The 17,815-nt window shown below is 45.6% G+C and overlaps 1 long non-coding RNA gene across 1 annotated transcript in view; it reads right to left on the bottom strand.

Annotated features, from left to right (window-relative positions):
* Positions 1-17,815, bottom strand: part of LOC124723221 — a 191,742-nt gene that overhangs the window by 97,218 nt on the left and 76,709 nt on the right. The window lies entirely within an intron of this gene.

Here is a 17,815-nt window from a genome sequence, read left to right as displayed (position 1 = left end):
GAATCCTGCCTCGGGCATGGATGTGTGTGATGTCCTTAGGTTAGTTAGGTTTAAGTAGTTCTAAGTTCTAGGGGACTTATGAACACAGCAGTTGAGTCCCATAGTGCTCAGAGCCATTTGAACCATGTTCTTCCCATTACGTATCATTTTTTAATATTACCAGTAAATACTCCTAAGGTGCGACACGCTCCACATGTTCACCACTGTTCTTGTAGAAACTAGGATACTATCTGATACCTTCTCTTTGTTAGGCGTCGACCCTCGCATTTACGTACGTTTAGAGAGAGCTGCCATTCATTACACGAAATGGAAAATTTATTCGACTCCTTCCACATTTACTTACGATACTGTACTGCAGACTACAGAATCGTCGGCGATAAATCTAATGGTGCTGCTGACCCTTTCTGGCCGGGCGGTTCTGGGCGCTACAGTCTTGAACCGCGCGACCGTTGCGGTCGCAGGTTCGAATCCTGCCTCGGGCATGGATGTGTGTGACGTCCTTAGGTTAGTTAGGTTCAAAAATGGTGCAAATGGCTCTGGGCACTATGGGACTTAACTGCTGTGGTCATCAGTCCCCTAGAACTTAGAACTACTTAAACCTAACTAACCTAAGGGCATCACACACATCCATGCCCGAGGCAGGATTCGAACCTGCGACCGTAGCGGTCGCTCGGTTCCAGACTGTAGCGCCTAGAACCGCTCGGCCACTCCGGCCGGCCCGGTTAGTTAGGTTTAAGTAGTTCTAAGTTCTAGGGGACTGACGACCTCAGAAGTTAAGTCCCATAGTGCTCAGAGCCATTTGAACCATTTTACCCTTTCTGATAAATACACAGTCTGACAAAAAAGTGAAGGAACCAGAAGGGGAGGAGGAAACGAAATGAAATTTCAAGGGTAAGTGATGTTATTTCAGTGCTGCAACATGTGTTGTTGTTGTTGTGGTTTTCAGTCCGAAGACTGGTCTAATGCAGCTCTCCATGCTACTCTCTCTTGTGCGAGCCTCTCCATTTCCGAATAGCTACCGCAGCCTACATCCTTCTGAATCTGCATACTGTGTTAATCTCTTGGACTCCCTATATGACTTTTACCCTCCTCCCCCCACTTCCCTCCAATGCTAAATCTGTGATCCCTTGGTGTCTCAGAATGTGTCCTATCAAATGATCTCTTCTTTTGGTGAAGTTGTCACAGAAACACCTAGCCAAATTCACAAAGAACTTACCAGCATGAGACCGCTTATCAATACAATGTTGCTCCCCCTCTGACCTAGATATGCGCAATGATTCGGTTCGTAAGTGAGTCATAAAGCCTTTTTATCCTGTCGTGAGGCAAGCTAATCCACAACTGTATTAACAGGTCCTTAATATTCTGGACACTGAAAATGGGACGGAGTTGACGTCGGAGCTGGTCCACACATGTCGTATCGAGGACGGATTTGGGCATCCTGATGGGCACACGAGCACCTCAGCATCACACAGACAGTTCACACGTGACATGCGTGGACATGCATTGTCCTGTTGGAAAATGATACCAACATACTGTTGCATAAGAGGAAACACACGAGGGCGCAGTGAGTCCGTGCAGAACCGCTGTGCTATCAGAGTTCCCTCACTCACTTCCAAGCGTTAGCTGAAGTCATACCCGGTGACTTCCCACATAAAGACGCCAGAAATAACATCGTTGTGCTTGACCAAAACATAGAGAAGAATGGGATCTCTTCCTAGGTCGCCGCCATACTCGCCGACGATGCTCATTTGTGTCAGTGAAGAGCCACGATTCATCGCTGAGCACAATGAAATGCCTTTCATCCACAGAGCATGCCTCCCGGCCACGGCACAGCTCCAAAAGAATCCGTTTGTGTCGCGGCAGTCACGTCAGCCTACGCATGGAAAGGTAGTTCCCTTTTCCGCTTCTACCGGTCTCCGACCTTTGGTGCGGGATAACAGAAAATGGTTCCGGATGACAGAGGATGTTGCAGGTAGTCCATTACTCGTTCTCGGATGGCAGGCGCAAAAAAGAAGGGGTTATGATATACTTGGTGCGCCATATGGCGATACTGCCTTGTAGTGGTCAGGCCCCTCGTCTGTTCCATGACCAAGAATATGCCTGCCCTGACGTTCTCATGCAGTTCAACGTCGGGCTACTGCCACAACCAAATGCCACACGTACCTGGATATTGCACGATTCGACCAGCCGGTCAAATGGAGACCCGCAGCAACAGCCCTTCTAAACTGTCTCAGGTGCTCATAACGATGTGTCACGAAAGAAGGCGTCATTCCCTGTCCTTTACAGCGATCACTCAAAATTTCACGCTGTTCACACGATTTACATACCCTATCAGGTCTGGTAACCACACTAAACACGAACAACACCAATGCATTTTGGAGACCGCTCTACCTGTCGTAGAATATTGCAACTCTGACCATTTACTTAACCGCCGATGGCGTTACTTTTACCAAGTTACGCTGACACCAGACCATGTTTCCTGAGTGCTTCGCGTTTTTGGTCAGGCAGTGTAGTTTGCAGGCAGAGCGCACTCTCGAATTCGGAAGGGGACAGACCGCGCTCTTCAAAAATGGTTCAAATGGCTCTGAGCACTAAGGCACTTAACATCTGAGGTCATCAGCCCCCTACAACTTAGAACTATTTAAACCTAACTAGCCTAAGGACATCACACAAATCCATGCCCGAGGAAGGATTCGAACCTGCGACCGTAGCGGTCACGCGGTTCCAGACTGAAGCGCCTAGGACCGCTCGGCCGGCGCCGTGTTCTTGCCAAAGAAACTATCCTGGGATACGTCTTGAGCGATTTACGGTAACCACATAAAGCATGAATGGGAATGGGAACTGAACGCCGCATGGACTGTGCGGCTGGTCCCGGCAGAGGTTCGAGTCCTCCCTCGGGCATGGGTGTGTGTGTGTGTGTGTGTTTGTCCGTAGGATAATTTAGGTTAAGTAGTGTGTAAGCTTAGGGACTGATGACGTTAGCAGTTAAGTCACATAAGATTTCACACACATTTGAACATTTTTTTGAATTGAACCCCGGTCTTTCCGAATGAGTGTTCAGTGTGTTAACACCGTTAGATTAAGGTGACTTTTGTCGTTCATGAATGATACAAGGCTGCATAAATAAGTGCCATACCCATTTTGTGAGGATCCTGTGAAAATCCTGATACGTAACCAGGAAGAGAAGGAAAAAAAAGTAATACGAAATAAATTAAATTAATATGCTGCATTTCTCGGCAAATTCTGCTGATGAAACCGCCTCGGATTACGATTCGTGTAACAGCTCCGTGTTGTTGAAAAGTTTTAACTAATTTCCTACTCATTTATTTCGCCTGAAAGGTGGCTAAGAAACTTAACACTAGACTTCGTAATTCGGCTGACATAATTCAGCACACATTTAGAGAAGGTATCATAGGAAGAAACGAATTGTTTGTAACACACGAGGTAACAAACAAATACCATTTTGTGGTTCCGCAGTGATCATTAAAACCGTACCATGTAGGCTGAATTCCTCAAAGCACAAGTAATTTTGTAAACATTCAGTGATCACAGATGTTTCTGAACCAATGACTTAAGGAATATTAATTCCTTACCACCGAGCAGAAATTGTTTTAAATCTAGTGTAGGCAATGCAGTTCCAATCATACGTCTACATACAGGGTGTTTAACAAAACTTCATCTCATTTCATAACACTACATCTTCTACATTACAGAAGACAAAAACCTGGGGCACATTTTAACTTACGAATCGATAGTTGAAGTTTACCTTGGCATTAGTTATAAGTTTCGGGTTCATGTGGTTACCGATAGGGGTCTCCCTGGCGCAAAAGCTCGCTCGCTTATTCATTATCCACCGTACACGAGTGTTATGATTAAATTTAATCTGCTTGAAAGAGCCACTATGAAAATTGTAGGACAACGAAACTTTATGGAAACATAAAGAAATAACGAATAAATCACTGAAAGAAGCACATGTTAATTTCCATATGAGACGGTAACGTTTGTTAATTGCGTACCATATACACTGCAGCGCCAAAGAAACTGGTATACGCATACGTATTCAAATAAAGAGATATGTAAACAGGCAAAATACGGCGCTACGGTCAGTAGCTCCTATATAAGACAACAAGTGTCTGACGCAGTTGTCAAATCGGTTACTGGTGCTACAATGACAGTTTATCAAGATTTAAGTGAGTTTGAACGTGGTGTTATAATCGGCGCACGAGTGATGAGACACAGCATGAAGTGGGGATTTTTCCGTACGACCATTTCACGAGTGTACCGTGAGTAATAGGAATCCGGTAAAAAATCAAATCTCCGACATCGCTGCGGCCGGAAAAAAATCCTCCAAGAACGGGACAAATGATGACTGGAGAGAATCGTTCAACGTGACCGAAGTGCAACCCTTCCACAAATTGCTGCAGATTTCAGTGCTGGGCCATCAACAAGTCTCAGCGTGTGAACCATCCAACGAAACATCATCGATATGGGCTTTCGGAGCCGACGGCCCACTCGTGTACCCTTGATCACTGAACGACACAAAGCTTTCCGTCTTGCCTGGACCCATCAACACCTACAGTGAACTGTTGATGGCTAGAAACATGAGGCCTGACCGGACGAGTCTCGTTTCAAATTGTATCGAGCGGATGGATGTGTACGGGTATTTAGCCAACCTCATGAATCCATGGACCCTGCATGTCAGCAGAGGACTGTTCAAGCTGGTGGAGGGCCTGTAATGGTGTAAGGCGTGTGAAGTTGGAGTGACATTGGACGTCTGATAGGTCTAGATACGACTCGGACAAGAGAGATGTACGTAAGCATCCTGTCCGAACACCTGCATCAGTTCATGCTCATTGTGCATTCCGACGGACTTGAGCAACTCCAGCAGAACAATGCGAAACTCCACACGTTCAGAATGGCTCCAGGAACACTCTTCTGAGTTTAAACACTTCCGCTGGCCACCAAATTCCACAGGCATGAACATTATTGAGCATATCTGGGATCCCTTGCAACCTGCTGTTCAGAAGAGACCTCCACCCACTCGTTCTCTTACGGATTTATGGACAGCCCTGCAACGCCGGCCAACGTGGCCGAGCGGTTCTAGGCGCTTCAGTCCGGAACCGTGCTGCTGCTATGATCGCAGGTTCGAATCCTGCCTCGGGCATGGATGTGTGTGAAGTTCTTAGGTTAGTTAGGTTTAAGTAGTTCTAAGTCTAGAGGACTGATGACCTCAGATGTTAAGTCCCATAGTGCTTAGAGCCATTTGAACCATTTTGAACATCCCTGCAGAACTCATGATATCAGTTCCCTCCAGCACTACTTCAGACATTAGTCGAGTCCATGTCTCGGCATGTTGCTGCAGTTCCGCGTTCTCGCGGGGACCGTACACGATATTAGGCAGGTGTACCAGTTTCTTTGGCTCTTCAGTGTAGTATCATAGCTTATCGATACCGCCGGAGCCGGTGCCTCGATAAAGATTCCTGCGGCGCAGCGATGGGCGCTTTGAACATCGCGCAGTGTTATAAGCGACAGATAGTTGGGAACCTTCTTCTAGTTCGAGATTAGTTCCGTGTTGTTAGTTGGTGTCGAACGTTACACCGATCTGCTGATAGCTAGCTCTATAAAGAAACATTCAATGTACATACTCGCACGCCTGTGTCGGGCCTCTGGTTATAGGTAGCCAGGGCTGCCACAACTTCTCAACGTGTAACACTTCCTCAGCAACAAGCTGAGTAAAATATACACTCCTGGAAATGGAAAAAAGAACACATTGACACCGGTGTGTCAGACCCACCATACTAGCTCCGGACACTGCGAGAGGGCTGTACAAGCAATGATCACACGCACGGCACAGCGGACACACCAGGAACCGCGGTGTTGGCCGTCGAATGGCGCTAGCTGCGCAGCATTTGTGCACCGCCGCCGTCAGTGTCAGCCAGTTTGCCGTGGCATACGGAGCTCCATCGCAGTCTTTAACACTGGTAGCATGCCGCGACAGCGTGGACGTGAACCGTATGTGCAGTTGACGGACTTTGAGCGAGGGCGTATAGTGGGCATGCGGGAGGCCGGGTGGACGTACCGCCGAATTGCTCAACACGTGGGGCGTGAGGTCTCCACAGTACATCGATGTTGTCGCCAGTAGTCGGCGGAAGGTGCACGTGCCCGTCGACCTGGGACCGGACCGCAGCGACGCACGGATGCACGCCAAGACCGTAGGATCCTACGCAGTACCGTAGGGGACCGCACCGCCACTTCCCAGCAAATTATGGACACTGTTGCTCCTGGGGTATCGGCGAGGACCATTCGCAACCGTCTCCATGAAGCTGGGCTACGGTCCCGCACACCGTTAGGCCGTCTTCCGCTCACGCCCCAACATCGTGCAGCCCGCCTCCAGTGGTGTCGCGACAGGCGTGAATGGAGGGGCGAATGGAGACGTGTCGTCTTCAGCGATGAGAGTCGCTACTGCCTTGGTGCCAATGATGGTCGTATGCGTGTTTGGCGCCGTGCAGGTGAGCGCCACAATCACGACTGCATACGACCGAGGCACACAGGGCCAACACCCGGCATCATGGTGTGGGGAGCGATCTCCTACACTGGCCGTACACCACTGGTGATCGTCGAGGGGACACTGAATAGTGCACGGTACATCCAAACCGTCATCGAAACCATCGTTCTACCATTCCTAGACCGTCAAGGGAACTTGCTGTTCCAACAGGACAATGCACGTCCGCATGTATCCCGTGCCACCCAACGTGCTCTAGAAGGTGTAAGTCAACTACCCTGGCCAGCAAGATCTCCGGATCTGTCCCCCATTGAGCATGTTTGGGACTGGATGAAGCGTCGTCTCACGCGGTCTGCACGTCCAGCACGAACGCTGGTCCAACTGAGGCGCCAGGTGGAAATGGCATGGCAAGCCGTTCCACAGGACTACATCCAGCATCTCTACGATCGTCTCCATGGGAGAATAGCAGCCTGCATTGCTGCGAAAGGTGGATATACACTGTACTAGTGCCGACATTGTACATGCTCTGTTGCCTGTGTCTATGTGCCTGTGGGTCTGTCAGTGTGATCATGTGATGTATCTGACCCCAGGAATGTGTCAATAAAGTTTCCCCTTCCTGGGACAATGAATTCACGGTGTTCTTATTTCAATTTCCAGGAGTGTATTTATTTAAAATGTACTTCTGTCAACTTACCTTTTGCTTACGTGTCCAGATTCCTATGGCGACGGATCCCGTTGGCCACGTACCATTTATCATTAGCCACGAGGACGTAACATTTGGCTCCTCGGAATATATCGGTTGTCGACTCTCATCACTACATAAGATGTTTACGTTACACGTTACAACTGTTGCTCAATGTGACGACCTTCTGCATCTTGGAATCGTACTAGAGACTGCTCTACTACTGCCCGGAACAGCTCAGGTGGGATATTGGCTTTTGGCTACCTCCCTGGCTGTGATCATCGTTAGCGTCCATCGTGTGTTACTGTTCATTTGTTAAACCCTGTCCTTCAGGTAACCCCACAGCCAGAAATCACAGGGGTTCAAACCTTGTGATCTTGTTGGCCACGTAGTTTGTAACGCTCGGCCAATGATTCGGCTTTCTCGACATCTGTTACGGAGTAACCGAACGACCTCAGGAGCAATGTGAGGTGGAGCTCCATAGTGCATCAAATCAGTTGAATCCAAACACTTCTCACCCGCATAGTAGGGATTGCGTGCTGAAGCAGATCAGAGTAACGTGTGCCATGCACGCTCCATGTCCGTGGTATTTGTGGTCCGAGTTTCACCTACGTAGCCCTACCAGCACTGCCGCCCAACGGCAAGTCATTACAGAAATAACAACGTAAATCCTGCAGTGCGCAGTCAGAACATCAGTCGTATGAAGTTGGGTACACAAACAGTAAATAGTTTTTCATCGAAACTAGCTCAACTACCAAAAAGTTAATTATAACCACCACGTATGTCGACTCGAACAGCGGTAACACAACAGTCAAAGGCGTTTGGTGTTTTTCGTTTCCCGTGTCAAAAGGTGCAATTTATTTACAATTGCGGTGAGATTTCCGTCGAGCGGCACTGCACTTCCTACAGGTAACGGGCTCACTGATCTCGCATACCAACAATGGCTCCCGAAGTCCATTGATCTCAAGATTTTTTTTTTTTTTTTTTTTTTTGTTTGAGGGGAAGAGAGTGAAAAATTCCATTTGTGTGTCCCCCTTTCGACCAATTTTGGGTGAATTCAGTCGCCGCGTAGCGACTGCTACGTATGGATATTTGTTGTGCATCCGGTCGAAAAAGCATCGACGCCGGCCGGGGTGGCCGTGCGGTTCTAGGCGCTACAGTCTGGAGCCGAGCGACCGCTCCGGTCGCAGGTTCGAATCCTGCCTCGGGCATGGCTCTGTGTGATGTCCTTAGGTTAGTTAGGTTTAATTACTTCTAAGTTCTAGGCGACTGATGACCTCAGAAGTTAAGTCGCGTAGTGCTCAGAGCCATTTGAACCCAAAAGCATCGAACATGGAAGGCAAATGAAAACTTTGGCCCTAAACGTAGTAAGAAGTACGCGAACGCTGTATGTGCAGGCACGTAAAGGAAACGTCCTTCTAAAATCGGATGATCCTTTTGATAGTAAAAACTTTGTTGACCTACGCATAAGTTAAAATTTAAACCAGATTCTACTTTCATTCACGTAGAACATATAGACTTGTGAAATCGAATTAGACTGTTTGAAACATGTGCTTTGCATCAATATTAACGAGATTTGTCCATATGCCGTCGCGTATTGAGAGAGAGAAAATAAATATCTTGATTACTATGTACGCGCCTTAATCTCTCTTATTCTCTCCTCTTCGTTCCTACGCAAGATTTACGATGGTGTAACAGAATTGCCGCACCGTTTTCCTGTAATATCGTTTCTCTAAATTTACACAACAGGTTTCCGACAAACCGTCTTTCTGCCAAATATTTCCATTCAAAATCCCAAGCACCTCTGTTACACTTTCCGACGGCCTAAACTGACTAACGATTCTATCAGCGAGTCTCCCAAATCTTTCAATTTAGGCTATCAAAACTACTTGACAAGGGCTGGAAGGGCTGGGGCAGTATTCCAGAACTGGTCGCACTAGCGTCTTGTAGCAGATAATAAACCAAAAAACAAATAAACCAAAAACACAAATCTAACTTTGTAATTGACATTCTCGACTGCTAATTTTACGTGTTCGTCTCATTTCACATCGATTCTTAGTCTTCTTCTTACTTTTCTTCTTCTTTCCCGTAGCTTTAATCCCGTCTAGTACAGGGTCAGATTTTTCATGGCCTTGAAACTTTTGATTTCATTATTTAACTTTGAGTCCGCCTCCGTAGCTGAGTGACCAGGGCGACTGACCACCTTCCAGAGGACTCGGGTTCGATTCCCGGTACTGCGTGGGATATTTCCTTGGTGGGAGGGCCGGTATAGAGTGCACTTCGACTCGAAAAAACAAACGAGGAGCTACTCGACCGATTAGCAGCGGTTCCGAGGTCAAAAATCCCAACAACGATCGGGAGAGCGGTGATCTGACCAAATGCCTCTCCACACCGCACCCGATGACGCCACTGGCATAGGATGGCACGGAGGTAGGGCCCGATTGGCCCGTCACGGCCACAAAGCGGAACTTCATTTTTAAATTATTTAACACTGAGTCAGGATCCTTTCCTGACTTCATAGTCGTCAATGTAACCTAAGGGAGGGAAATGGTGTTTACGGCATTTGTCTGTGAATTGTGTAACCTGTGCGATCGTAGTCATCTGGTTAGGATCATATGTTCTGCCGGTCATCCATGTCTTCCCAACACGGTATCATATTTTAACTGTTTGTGTATCATATTTTCAAAGGCGAAATTTCGGAACCAGCCCAGCATTTGCCTAAACGAGAGTGGGGAACTGCCTACAAACCACACTCAGGGTGGCCGGTGAACCAGAACATGGTTGTTAATCAGCCGCGTGGATTCGATCTTAGTGTAGTTTGCCTCCTTGTGACGCAAACTAGCGCGCTGTGCGCTATTCTAGACGACCAGACCATATCATATCGATTCCTAGTATTACTTCTACAATGTGCTCCAGATGCTTCAGACGTTCACCATTAATCTCGTAATCGGTTATTATCGGGTTCTTTTTCTTTCTTATAGAATTATCTTACATTTATCCACATTTATAGAGAGCTGTTCACTGGCAAAATTTATCTTTTCTATGGCACACACTGTACGCCAATCTAGTTCAGATGCAGCTGCTGTAAGGAGGAAGCGTTCCAACGATGGTTATCGCATCACATTCATTCATCTGAGCTACCATTGTGCCTCACTCCCAACAAGCAGCAATGCGTATTGTGACACTTTTGCGGTGCAGCTTTCTCCGCGGAGGAATGTGACACACAGGAGTAGCGAATGACCTCGAAAGCGTCCGAAACGCTGGCAGTAGCTCGTGGCGGTGGGCGCCGCCTAGCGCCGCGGCCGTGTTCTTACGATGGCACTCCCTAAGAGGCCGGCGACGTGTCCCGCCTGTTTTGTGCTCATCCCTAAGAATACTTGCCCGTGACAATTGATTCTCTCTCCTAACACGCCAATTAATTTGTTGGTCGAATACAGCTTCATCATTCCGTTTGGGTCCGCCGTAAAATTCCCAATTCTCGCCGGTGAATTTACGATTATACGTCGGCTGTGCGGACCGATTCAACGCTCGTTTGGATGTGTAAACGCGCCCAGCCAGCCTCTGTCCCGCTCGCCCTACCCCACTTCAACCCCGACACCTCCCACAACCCCCTCACAATTTTCACGCAACTTCTCGGCGGAAGATACTACCTCGAACCGATTCAGTGCTCCAGGGTCAATAACTTACCTCCGTGTAATGTCAGCAACTACTCGTTACTGCTAGTTAGCAATAAGCGACACTTCCAGACGTAATACAGAACCGCAGATTTCGACTGCCACTCAGAGACTTTGAACACTGAAATCTAACATGTTCGCTAGTGCTTTTTACCTTCCCTATTACCTACAGAAACTGCAGTTTTTATATAAGCATGCATCTTGTGAGACTATGTCGATGAATCCATTAGAGTTTCAATTCCGGTATCGATTTCTGCATTCCCTTTTATCGCAAAATCTAAAATCTCATCTCCATCGAAATTTAAGAACGAGCGACTCTCGATCTGTTGAGGACCTCTGCTAGAACAACGAAGCAAACGTCCAAATCTAGGATATTATGGTGATTGACATACAATTTTACAGTCATTATTTATATTCTTTCGGTCCGAAGAACTGCATGCCTCGAAGCTCTATATTTGCGAAGCATCGCTGCATACATAGTTTACATGATACTAAAAATACTTCAGTTTACTGCTTCAGTCACTTTTATTTTAAACGCCACTACGTTTTCAGCGGTCGTGTCATCATCATCTGGCGGATTAAGGTGTTTAAAATAAAAATGACTCAAGCAGTAAACCGATGATATTTTGTGTAATATCTAACCAGGCGCAGCCCTTAAGCACTTGACAATATTCCATCACCGTCACAAGATTTGTTACAGGTAGCCGGTTAAGAAAGAAAAGCACGCAAAACAAGAGATTTTACACATTATACAGCATGTCGGACCACAAGAAACGGAAAAGTTAAGAGAGTATATGACTTTCTTTTCGTTTCTGGACGTTTTCTTCAGGGTTAACAGTATCATATCGCGTAGGTCCTGTGACTTATAGCGTACAATTAGTAGTGATATAACCACGTAATGTTGGGCCTCGTGGTCTAGCGGTAAACTGCGTGAATACAAATCGGACCAGAGAAACTTTTAGTTTACCTTTAATCTAGGTTTCAAATCTCAATGATGTGAGGAGACCCCAGGAGCGACACGTGATGCAGATTCCACGTTAAACTGTAAGTTTTCTGTCCACGGTTGGATATCAGGTGTAGATTGCGGACGCGCAAGTCGCCGATATGGCATCCAGTTGAAAGACTTTCACCCGACCATTGAAGCAGACGCATTAAATTAGTTAGTTAGCCACATTATATCTCCTATGAAAAATGAATGGATTGCACACAGAAGACTACGACTGAGTACAACACCGAGCGAGGTGGCGCATTGATGAGACACTGGAGTCGTACACAGGAGGACGTTGGTTCAAATCCCAGTGCGGCCATCCAGGCTTAGGTTTTCTGTGGTTTCTCTAAATCGCCCAATACAAATGCAATTTAGCTGTCGCAGGTTTCTCAACTTGGCAGTATGTCAAACTTCTTTTTCTTGTCTGCTTCAGATTAAACGAGTGAAGAGCGTATTGAAGTATTGGGTGACTCCGTTCCTGGACTGCATTATGTGCATTATCCTATGCCCTCTCAGTAATCTTCCTCGGTATTAATCACATTTTTTAAGAATCTTTAGTAACATTACAAGATGGATTGCACAACTTAAGAAGTCGTTTCCATTACCAAACCAAAATCGGCACGTGACACTCGAGCATCACACAGAGAACATTAACATTTTGCGTCGGAAAGATTAACTAAAACACGTCTAGAACAGTGACTGGAATACGATGACTTATCAACACAGTGTCCTTTCCGTAAGGGAGAAGCAACATTGGAAAATACTCCGATTTTTCTTCAGAAATAAAGTAATGTCGGTTTAGTATAATAGTTTATGTATGGAATTAAAATATTTCTAGGTCCCATTCGGTGTCAAGAGCTTCCCTCACGGATTTTTTCTGCCTCCTCTTATTTGTTAACTTACACGACCAGCATCTTATTACCGGTACTTTGAAATTCGTCGCTTTGACCTACGCATCACAATTTTTAAGCTACTTATTTTCTGGATAGAAAGGGCTTGTCAGTATCAACATAAAAATCCTATGAATCTCTCTAGCTGACAAAACGTACTCTAAGATTAATTAGATTCTGTAATTTATTAGGTCTTTCATTTCCGAGCAAAAATATTTAAGCAGTGATATGGCGTACAGCTCAAAGAATTACATCTGACCCACACAGAAGAATACGACTGAGTACAACACTGAGCGAGGTGGCGCAGCGGTGAGACTCTGGACCCGTATTCAGGATATTCCTGATATGGAGGGATCACATTTATTGCACTATAAAGAAAATGAGAACAGTATAAACGCAATTAGATCCTTCCCCAGAACCTGAAGGATGCTGATCCTTATTTTATATTGACACTGTATAAGGGCAATGTCCAATCAGTCGTTTCTATCAACATTTCTTTTTTTATTTTTTATTTCCACGTCTAGTTCCGTAGGAACAAATTGAGGAGCAAACCTCCAAGGTCATGGAACGTGTCAGTACATGAAATTACAACATAAAAGTAATAACAGATAGAATAAAATGTTTATGAACCCAAAAAAGTCAAGCCATAAGTTTAACTAAACACAATCAACAATATAACATAGGAATCAGCTCAATTTTTCAAGGAACTCCTCGACAGAATAGAAGAAGTGACATATGAGGAAGCTCTTCAATTTCGATTTGAAGGCGCGTGGATTACTGCCAAGATTTTTGAATTCTTGTGGTAGCTTATTGAAAATGGATGAAGCTGTATACGGCCCACCGTCCTGCTCAAGAATTAAGGGAGCGCGATCCAAATGCAGATTGGATTTCTGCCGAGTATGAACTAAGTGAAAGCTGCCAATTCTTGGGAATAAGCTGATGTTGTTAACAAGAAACGACAGCAGAGAATATATATATTGGGAGGTCAATGTCACAATATCCAGACTTGTTAACAGGGGTCGACAAGAAGTTCGCGAACTTACACCACTTATTGCCCGAACCGCCCGTTTCTGAGCCAAAAATATCCTTTGAGAATGGGAAGAGTTAGCCCAAAATACCGTATGACATAAGTGAATCAAAATAAGCAAAGTAGACTAATTTTCGCGTCGAACGATCACTTACTTCAGATACCATTCGAATAGAAAAAATGGCAGCATTAAGTCTTTGAACAAGATACTGAACATGGGCTTCCCACGACAGTTTACTGTGCATCTGAACTCATAGAAATTTGAACTGTTCAGTTTCACTAATCATATGCCCATTCTGTGAAATTAAAACGTCTGGTTTTGTTGAATTGTATATTAGAAACTGCAAAAAACTGAGTCTTACTGTGATTTAGCGTTAGTTTATTTTCCACAAGCCATGAACTTATGTCATGAACTGCACTATTTGAATCAGAGCCAATGTTGCTGTGGGATTCTGTCCACTCGTCTAACACAGGGTGCCTAGGAAACTGTTTTCTTGGATAGCTAGACACCATTCAAGCAAATCTTATTAATGGAGTTTATTACAGGAAGTTAAATTGACAATACTTTACTTTGGCTATTCTACAAGGACGTGTCGCAAGCAATTGGCGACATGTAAATAATCAATGCTCATCAATATATACAATTTCCATGCCAGCAATTAATATACAGAAGATCACAAATCACGACTAAAGAGTTAGGATGACGGCTCCCCTTCTAGTGCGGCTCTTCCAGTGCAGCCGCGGCTAGGCGGGCGCGTCGCTTTTATTCTCTTCGTTTTGATGCCGTTCCAGTCGTCGTGTCCTCCTAGTCAGCGTACTACTGACTGACGTCGTCTCACAGCCTTCTCTGCTGTTTCGTTCAGGCCGAAGTACCGGCACTTGATGTTACGCCGGAACAGCTACACACAATACCCTTTACTACCAAGCAAGTGTCATCAGCAAACATAAATATTTTTATCACAATGATCTCCAACACGCTCTCCAGGTACATGACATGGAACACTTCCGACGTGTGGAAATACATGACTTACTCCAACGAACGCCCGACTGTTGCGTCTACTGCAACCATCTCTACACATGTGGATTGTTCGATATCAGTTTTCAGCGGGTACATTTGCCTGACAAGATACAGCAGGCTGATCGTTATGTGAAATGGAACTTAGTCTGCAGTTCATAACGGAAACTGGGTATCTGCAGGGTGTTCCAGGAGCAATGGTCAGTATTCAGGGATATGACAGGAACGACCGTTCGAAGCAAAAAAGTCTAGTAAACATGGGCTATGAGTATTTGTTCAGCAGCAGAGATGTGTTTTACAGTATCGATGAGTTGCACAGGATTAGCCGAGCGGTCTAGGGCGCTGCAGTCATGGACTGTGCGGCTGGTCCCGGCGGAGGTTCGAGTCCTCCCTCGGGCATGGGTGTATGTGTTTGTCCTTAGGATAATTTAGGTTAAGTAGTGTGTATGCCGGCACGGTTGCCTCAGCGTGTTCGGTGATTAAAAAAAAAACTGAGTCAATGCCTCAACACTGAACTTGAACGGGTGTTCTGGGACATTCGCATCGAACAAATGCAACGAACAAAAACGAACAAAATGAGAACAATTAAAAAAAAAAAAAAAGCTGTCTGAGGCGCTGCAGTCATGGACTGTGCGGCTGGTCCCGGCGGAGGTTCGAGTCCTCCCTCAGGCATGGGTGTATGTGTTTGTCCTTAGGATAATTTAGGTTAAGTAGTGTGTAAACTTAAGGACTGATGACCTTAGCAGTTAAGTCCCATAAGATTTCTCACACAAATGATTTTTTTTTTTTTTACAGTATCGGTGAAATCTCCTGTGACAACCTCTATAAAAGCTTTGTCTTTGACTTGGAGACAGCGAAAAATATTTTGTCACTGGACTCGATCCGACAGAAATGAAACTACAATTGGGTTCCCATTTAGATACCACTTTAAATCTTAGATTCCACTATTTCAATACAAATGAAAATTACCGACAGCACCTGACAAATTCGACCATCAGTAACACGTACAGGTTATTTCCTTCAGAAAACATATAATAAAGAATTTCGAAAGTCACTTCAGCGTTGCACATTGGTTGCAGACCATAACAATACGACAGGGCCTTAAACAAGTTCGATGCTGTGGGCTTCAGGTACTATTTTTCACATTAGGCAGGAAGAGTACGTTACAGTCCACTGTAAAACTCGAGTTGAGATAGTGAAACAAAGATTGCACATCCCAGAAAAGAAATAATTTGTAACACACAGTGGCGGGAACCACGCTCATTGGCTCACCGGCCAAACTATCAATTCGTGTCATAACAGGCCTCACAGTTTGCTCTAGAGCACTGTAGATGGAGTAGCACTAACTAGTACGATCACGTGGCCGTTTACATAAATCATAGTAGTGAAGTAGGGGTGTATGTGCCAGTCGGTTGTACGGAATTAAGGCGTGTCGACGTGGTGACGTTACAGAATGGCAGAAACGAGGAGTAGTGTTTGGACGTGCTCATGACCCAACGTGTCCGATTTTTTGGTGTATCAACGCGAACTGTACGACGTGTCTAAAAGGAATTGAATACCACAAATACGACACGCATCCATGTGCCACGGCATAACAACAGAGGCCGTAACCGACAGGGCCCGGAACCGGGTGTCCCGCCTTATCAGTGAAAATCAGTTTCAAATCCGACAGTAATTGCCACTGCCAGTGAATTTAAGTCCATCTCAATCAATTTCGGAGCGAGCAATTCGAAGGGAACTACATTTTATTGACATCTGAAGTCGGGTACCTCGGAAAAGGTCAATGCTCACACGGGCCTATAATGCTGCACGTCTTCAGTGGACCAGGAAACACAGAAACTAGACAGTATCTGACTAGTTTCGTGTCGCGTGCTTCAACGAGTCGCGTTTCTGCCTCTCCTCAAATGATGCCAGACGTCGAATGTGCCTTCGGTCCGATGAGGCATTCAACCCGCAGTGTGTGGAGTTCAGGTCGTAGGTGCTTATCTCATGCTTTGCGTGTGTTTTTTGAACCATCACTGGTGCCCAATAACTTAGGTTGTCGTGAAAATGAACCACGATTATTTCAACATTCTTGGCGACCAAGTATTACCCTTTATTCAACAACTACGTGGTGATTATGCCGTAGACACTCCCGTCTTCCAAGATGACAACAACCGTGTAAACAGGACTGAACGCTTACGTTCACTCAGGCACACTATCGCACCTCTAGTGGGTCACAAAATCAACTAATCCTAATCGTACAGAAAATGTCCGAGACTAACTGGAACAGCTGGAGTAAACTTGCAAACAACATCCCGGAATTCGGGAGGTCTATAGGACGGTCTCAGCGAGTGGCTTCAGCTTGATACGACATATCTGAGGAAACTTATCCACCCTTCTCCTCGCGGGAATGAGGGCAGGTGGTTTTACAAGCAATCAGCGTGCTGTATCCAGCGGGTGTAAATTTTTTGTCTGGTGTGCTTATGATTGAGGGCACAATCAGATTCTTGTCACAATACATGAATGGACAATTTCGCGAAACATATTAGAGTTTGGCGTCCCGTCTACATTAAGGATTCTTATCAGATAGGATTAACGGAGTACATCGAGAGAGTTCAAAGAAGGGCAGCACGTTTTTTACTATCGAGAAAGATAGGAGAGGGTGTCACGGACATGATACAGGATTTGAGGTGGAAATCATTAGAACAGAGGCGTTTTTTGTTGCGGCGGAATCTTCTCACGAAATTTCAATCACAAAATTTCTCCTTCGAATGCCAAAATATTTTCCTCACGCCGACCCACGCAGGAACAAACGATCATCATAATAAAATAAGGGAAATCAGAGCTCGCACTGAAATATATACCTGTTCTTTTTTTCCCCGCGCTGTTCGAGAGAGGAATAATAGAGAATTAGTGTGAACGTAGTTCAATGAACCCTCTGCCAGGCACTTAAGTCTTATTTGCACAGTGGCCATGACGATGTAAATATAGAAGATAGTTGGAGATAAAGTACCAGGCTTTACTTGTTAAGGAACGCACGTGAGTCCTTTACAAA

The sequence above is a fragment of the Schistocerca piceifrons genome, chromosome X, assembly GCF_021461385.2.
Source record: "Schistocerca piceifrons isolate TAMUIC-IGC-003096 chromosome X, iqSchPice1.1, whole genome shotgun sequence".
Taxonomy (NCBI): Eukaryota; Metazoa; Arthropoda; class Insecta; order Orthoptera; family Acrididae; genus Schistocerca; species Schistocerca piceifrons.
The sequence above is the reverse complement of the archived record's forward strand: the minus strand, read 5'-3'. Positions and strand labels throughout refer to the sequence as shown.